We start from the raw sequence: 7,889 nt of genomic DNA on the forward strand, positions 1-7,889 counted from the left end.
ATGATTATAAATGATTTTACCGAAAAGGTTTTTTCATACTGAGCTACCCGGCAAAATTGTTAATTATTAATTTTATTACTAATTGACGATTCCCTGCCCTGCATATCTATATATATATATATATATATATTATATTAATCAAAGTGTACAATATTATATATCCATTATAGCTGATATTACCAATCATTTTTGCACTAGGACTGTTAGGTAACAGTCCAATTATGTAACCCTGTGCTGATTAGAGGTAGCCGTTCTGGAATGAAATATTGTGCTTACTTTCTATTGTGAATAGACAGATCTGGTTTGTAATTGCTGTGAAAAAGGTGATGAAACAATTTGAGTAGGCGATTGAGTTAAGAGTTATGTCCCTTGATACCAAAACTTCGTCACTGAGAGTGGTTTTCTTTGCAAGTTGGCAAAGGGTTAGTGGAAAATGTTTGTTTTTAAGATTGGTGTTTTTGTGGAAATGGAATGTTTGTGGTGGTACTATATGCATAACCTCTAGAATGGGTGAGGAGGGATGACATACACATTCATGTGTGTCTCCTTTCTTTTATATATTGGTTAAATTTATGGGGCCTTTATGTGTGCATGCAATGTGTGTAGGGGTGTGTGTGTGTGTATATATATATATATATATATATATATATATATATATATATATATTATATTATATACATGTATATATATATATATATATATATAGATATATATATATATATTATATTATATACATTTATAAATATACATACATACATACATATATATACTCTTTTACTTGCTTCAGTCATTTGATTGCAGCCATGCTGTAGCACCGCCTTTAGTTGGACAAATTTACTCCAAGACTTATTCTTTGTTCGTTTAGTACTTATTCTATTGGTAACTTTGCCAAACCACTAAGTTACAGGAATGTAAATACACTAACATCGGTTGTCAAACGATGGTTGGGGGACCAAACACACACACCTACACACACACACACACACCTACACACACACACCTACACCTACACACACACACATGACAGACTTCTTTCAGTTTCCTTCTATCAAATCTACTCACAAGGATTTGGTCGGCTCGAGGCTATAGTTGATGACACTTGCCCAAGGTGCCATGCAGTGGGACTGAACCCAGAACCATGTGGCTGGGAAGCAAGCTTCTTACCACACAGCCACTCCTGCACACATACATATATATATATATATATATATATATATATATATATATATATATATATATATATATATATATATATATATATATATATATATATATATATATATATATATATATATATATATATATATATATATATATATATATATATATATATATATATATATATATATATATATATATATATATATATATATATATATATTCATTTAAAATACAGTGTACATTTAATACACATCAGAGATGCCTATAATAGGACATCTGACCCGCTAGAAAGAGCAGCCAAAGCTCTACACCACAATTAGGGATAATTTCGAAAGGGAATGAAAAATAAAAACATTTACCATCTATATTCTGAACCAGGTTTCAAGTTATTTTAGCAAAACAAATTATTTTGCAAGGCCAACTATCATTAATGGAATAGCCTAGATTAACATATACACGCGAAGCACTACATAGAAAACATGGCTTGTGCATATATGTTTAGCTTTTTCGAAAATTACCGCACTTGTGCGGTATACCTTATCGGCAGCAAATACAAAAAAATGCCGATTTTTCAGAAATTAGCCAAAAAACATTTTATCATAATTCTCGGTAGACCATCGGTAGTAAACTGAATTTCTGAAATTTTTTTTGCTACCCTGAGATTTATTAATTATATATATAATGGCGGTGCCCCAGCATGGCCACAGCTCATGAGCTGAAACTAGATAAAAAAATAAAATGAAAAAAAAAGGAGTGGCTGTGTGGTAAGTAGCTTGCTTACCAACCACATGGTTCCGGGTTCAGTCCCACTGCGTGGCACCTTGGGCAAGTGTCTTCTACTATAGCCTCGGGCTGACCAAAGCCTTGTGAGTGGATTTGGTAGACGGAAACTGAAAGAAGCCCGTCGTATATATGTGTATATATATATATATATGTGTGTGTGTGTGTGTGTGTGTGTGTGTGTGTGTGTTTGTGTGTCTGTGTTTGTTCCCCCCACCATCGCTTGACAACCGATGGTGGTGTGTTTACGTCCCCGTAACTTAGCGGTTCGGCAAAAGAGACCGATAAAATAAGTACTAGGCTTACAAAGAATAAGTCCTGGGGTTGATTTGTTCGACTAAAGGCGGTGCTCCAGCATGGCCACAGTCAAATGACTGAAACAAGTAAAAGAGTAAAAGAGTATATAAAATTTACGTTTATATATATATATATATATATATAAATTATTTACATCTATACGTCATCACCATCATTTCAAAGTCCACTTTTTCAAGCTTGCATTGATCAGACTTTGTCAAGATAGATTCTTCTAAGGCTGGATGCCTTTCCTATTGCTAGCCGTCAGCTGTTTTCAGGCATGTTAATAGCTTCCCCTGTGTATGTGTGCGTGTGTGTATTTGTGCGTGTGTGTATGTGTGTGTGTGTGTATGTGTGCGTGTGTGTATGTGTGTGTGAGTGTGCATGCACATGCGCGTGCACATGTATGATCTGTCTCAATGAATTGCATCTGACTCATGCAAGCATGGATAAGTAAGTGAACATGAAATCAATAAAGGCTGCTGGAGAGAGTAACAAAGGGAAGACAGATATTGACATATATAAACAGTTAAAATTAATTTAAAAAAATCTTATTAAATATCATGCACTTCATATGTATATGTGTGTACTGAGAACCATTATATATATATATATATATGTGTGTGTGTGTGTATATATTTGTATGTATATACATACATATATATATATAAAAATAAATATATATGTATACATATAATGTATGTATATATATATATATATATATATATATATATATATATATAAGGTATGTATGTATGTATGTATATATACATGCATATATATTATATATGTATATATGTGTATATATACATATATATATATATATACATATATGTGTGTATGTATGTGTATATATATATGCACATATATCTTCCTACATAATCCTACATATTCTGTATTTTTTGCATATTTAAAAAAATTGCTTTGCTCTGTTTTGTTAACACTGAGCATGTGTGAACATGTATATACATGTGCATATTTTACTTGTATGTCTTTTTGTGACAGAGAGAGTGAGACACACACACACACAAATACAGAGACACAGACAGACAAACAGACATAGATAGATACTAGCAATTATTGTTAATTTACAAAAATCCTTAGCAGTTAATTTCTTTATACCTCTATATACCATACATATATATAGTTCTGTATTCCTTGCATATATAAGTAATTTGGCATGCAACAATCCCTATGTTTGTTTTGGTATAAAATAGACTTGTTTTGTTAACATTGAAGATATACATGGTATTTGTTTCATTCCATTCCAGGTTGGATCTGAAGTCAAAGACTCAAAATTATTAGCCACTTTATTATTCACTAGAGTTAACATTGTGTGCAAATCCATCCAGTGTCCATAGTTCGTGAAAACAGCACTTAAGGCTTGAATAAACCAGGTCCCTTGAGAAGGTGTACGCCAAGAATAAAAGCCAGACATAGTTCCAAAGCCAATAAGGACATCAGCCCATAATGGAAGTTTGTGCCAATGAGTTTCACATTTGTTAGTTACATCCACTGCATCACATACATCAATTCCTTTATCCAGGTTTTCTCCCCGACATGCAGACACAAATATCAACTTTGGTTTGCCTATTAAACTTTTGCACTTCTCTGACAATATGGGTTTTATAATTTCTTCCAATGTGACAGCATTGTCATCTGTACCATAGAGAATATCCTCCTTATTACCATGCGACAAGATAACTAGTAAGAAACAATCATTGTCTGTATGGTCTCTAGAAGCCATGCCATTTAACAAGTCCTTCATCTCTTTTACTGTCTGGTTATGGTATACAATAACTTCAAAGCCAAGATGTTCTAATGCTATTCTCATTTCTTGTGTATCAATAGAAGATCCCTCTCGTTCAGGCAGATTCATAAAAAGTTCATTGTTTATAATGAGGGCAAAACCTCTTCTCTTGTGTGACATATCATATTTGAAATAATCAGGAAGATTTGCTATACTCTCCATGTTAAAGCCTTTGAGTTTCTATCACAATGTGTTTTCTAAGCAGAAACAGACTATCATTTATATACACTGTTACAAAAATATATTTTTGGCATTGTAAAGTAAAATGATACATAACATAGCTATTACTCAATGATAATAACAGCAACAATAATAATAAAAATAACAACAAAACAACAATATTTAATGATAAATAAATCAATGTATTTTACTTTATGAACAATGTATTTTATCACATGTTTTAAAATTCATTGTCTAGGTACATGTACTTTCTCCCTTGCCTCTCCCTATCTTTCACAACCATATCTAGACTCTAACCTATACATATTGTGTCTTATCAGTTCATTTTCCTATATATTTCCTGGTGATGAGAACTTTATAAAACTAATGGAATTATTTGTGATAATATATCAGTCATTATACAGCTATCTACACAAGTGTGTATGTACTAGACTACCTAGTTTTCATAGCTACAAATTTGTGGGACAATTCTAAACATGGAAGCAATAGCTGGAATCTAGAGCTTTAAAGGTAAATTTAACCATGAGTTTTATTTTTGTTAGCAGAAAAGAAAAGTGAACACTATTACCATATGAGAAGTGACCAGCTTAATTTAAAAAAAGGAGTAGCTAGAATCCTACACTGTGTATTCAGTGCATATAATGACTGTGTGAAAGGTACAGAGGTGTCCTGAAACACATGTACAGGAGTTGTTAGTAATAAGAGCATTCAAGAAATGAAGTTTATCAACTTCCCAAAAGGCTAGTTAAGAAACAAAATCTTTTACTTGCACCACAGGTTTGCTGGATGCAGTAGTTGATGGTTTCTTAACTGTCTAATGCAGTCTAATCACTAATCAGCAGTGAGTGCTGAAAAGTATGCAGGGTGCAAAAAATCCAGAGATCTACCGCCTCTGTTGGAAACAAAAGGCTTTTCTTTCTGAGTGAAGGGTAGATTGTATGATGCAATTTTGCATGGTAGTTTATGTGATGGATATTGAGGATATGTAAAGTCTTGAAATAAATAAAGCAAGAATTCTCTGCTGAATATGTAATGTGAACATGTATGAAAAATAAAGTACAAGTGAGTTGAGAGAAAAACGAAGCATACAAGATATTAGCTGTAATGAGCAAGAAATATAGCAGTGTTATGCATATGTGATGACTATGAACAATGATAAAAAGTACCAAACAATGTGAACATAACACTGTTATGTTCGGGTGACCCTATCCCTACCAATGGTACAACTGTATTCGTCTTTGCTTAGGAAAAATGACTAAATTGTGGGTGTGAAGTCCCCATGAAGGGGTCTTTGTAACTTCAAAGAAGAAAAAATTTTAGAAATATTACTTTATTTGTGTGTAATATGTATGGTTAAAATTTCATCAACATCAAAAATATATGAATTTTCATGGGGGTTATGGCCATTATGCATGGAATATAATTTCCAAATTTCATAAAGATCCATTCTGTACTTTTGACGTAGTTTTGGATAAGAAAACAAATGACTAATGTGTGTGTTTGTATGCATATGTATGTGTGTGTGTGTATGGGTGTATATATGTATAGATATCTGTATGCATGTGTATGTGTGTATATATGTGTACATATTAGATGTACACCAATATATATACATCTACACATATGTATACATATACGTGTACATATACATGTATATGTATACATATACATCTCTCTCTCTCTCTCTCTCTCTATATATATATATATATATATATATATATATCACCATTAAAGTGAAAGTATCTGTCATTACAGTATCGAAATGTGATTATTTCAGTTAGTGGAATAGTTTCATTTTTAAAGTGAAAATATTTGACATGAGTGTTTTTGTTTCACTTTTGACACGTAATACTTAAATAGTGGAGTATATATGATGTTGCTATGGGCTCGAACTATGCAAGAAGTTAAAACTTTTTTTGACTAAAACACAATCTGGTCCCTAAGTAAGGCATGTGTAAAATTTGAATTAAATTGGTTGTGTAGTTCTCGAGTTTTAGGGATTCACACAGACAGACAGACACACATTCTCATTTATATATATATAGATATATATATATACACATACACACATACATATACATATATACACATGTATGTAGACAGACAGACATATATATAAACAGTAGATAATGAATGAATAGATGTAGGAATTCTATGTTATGACAATTAGAAACAGAAATTCTACGTCGCACTAATTAGTTATCTATCTAATAAGCATTTTTAGAAAATTATGCTTATTATATGAAAAGCATTTATGCTCAGTGAGTTATTTGGATTTGAAATATTTAAATGCTTTTCTATATTTGTAAGAATATTTCAATGTAAAATTACTTTTATAATTCATTACATAATACATTTTCCCAAGGCAAAGATCACATTTGAAATTACGAGTATTGTACGATAGTCTGTATCTAAAAATGGACCTCTTTATGTATTCTTCTTCCCACTTAGATTTTAAATGTTGCCACAATAGTAATATGTCCATTCTGCTGTAGTTTTCTATATCCTTGTGCAGCTGAAGATTGCTCTGCATTTTGCATTTAATGTAATGCTCGGATTATTTAAATAAATGGAGTAGCATGAAATGTGCGTACTGCAATAACCTTTAAAATCCGTGTTGCTTTTTTTGATTTTTGATCACCTTGTTTTTGGAATTGTTTGGATAATACCATACTATATTTTGGTGCCTAAACTTAAGTGCCATATTCAATTTTGAATCTAAATCTTTATATATATATATATATATATATATATATATATATATATATATATATATATATATATATATATATACATATATATAATCTATATATATATATATATATATATATATATATAATCTAGATATACATCATCATCATCATCATCATCGTTTAACGTCCGCTTTCCATGCTAGCATGGGTTGGACGATTTGACTGAGGGACTGGTGAAACCGGATGGCAACACCAGGCTCCAGTCTGACTTGGCAGAGTTTCTACAGCTGGATGCCCTTCCTAACGCCAACCACTCAGAGAGTGTAGTGGGTGCTTTTACGTGTCACCCGCACGAAAACGGCCACGCTCGAAATGGTGTCTTTTATGTGCCACCCGCACATATATATATATATATATATATATAAATATATATATATATATATAATCTAGATATATATATATATATATATATAATCTAGATATATATATATATATATATATATAAATATATATAATCTAGATATATATATATATATATATATATAAATATATATAATCTAGATATATATATATATATATATATATATATATATATATATATATAATCTAGATATACATATATATATATATATATATATATAAATATATATAATCTAGATATACATATATATATATATATATATATATATATATATATATAAATATATATAATCTAGATATACATATATATATATATATATATATATATATATATATATATATAATCTAGATATACATATATATATATATATATATATATATATAATCTAGATATATATATATATATATATATATATATATATATATATAATCTAGATATATATATATATATATATATATATATATATAATCTAGATATATATATATATATATATATATATAAATATATATAATCTAGATAAATATATATATATATATATATATATAAT

The 7,889-nt window shown here is 30.0% G+C and overlaps 1 pseudogene; it reads right to left on the reverse strand.

Moving 5' to 3' along the window:
• Nucleotides 1-3,080: 3,080 nt before the first annotated feature.
• Nucleotides 3,081-4,290, reverse strand: LOC106874721 (caspase-7 pseudogene; annotated as a pseudogene).
• Between the last annotated feature and the right edge of the window lie 3,599 nt (nucleotides 4,291-7,889).

The sequence above is a fragment of the Octopus bimaculoides genome, chromosome 3 (assembly GCF_046866305.1).
Source record: "Octopus bimaculoides isolate indiv1 chromosome 3, ASM4686630v1, whole genome shotgun sequence".
NCBI classification, from domain to species: Eukaryota; Metazoa; Mollusca; class Cephalopoda; order Octopoda; family Octopodidae; genus Octopus; species Octopus bimaculoides.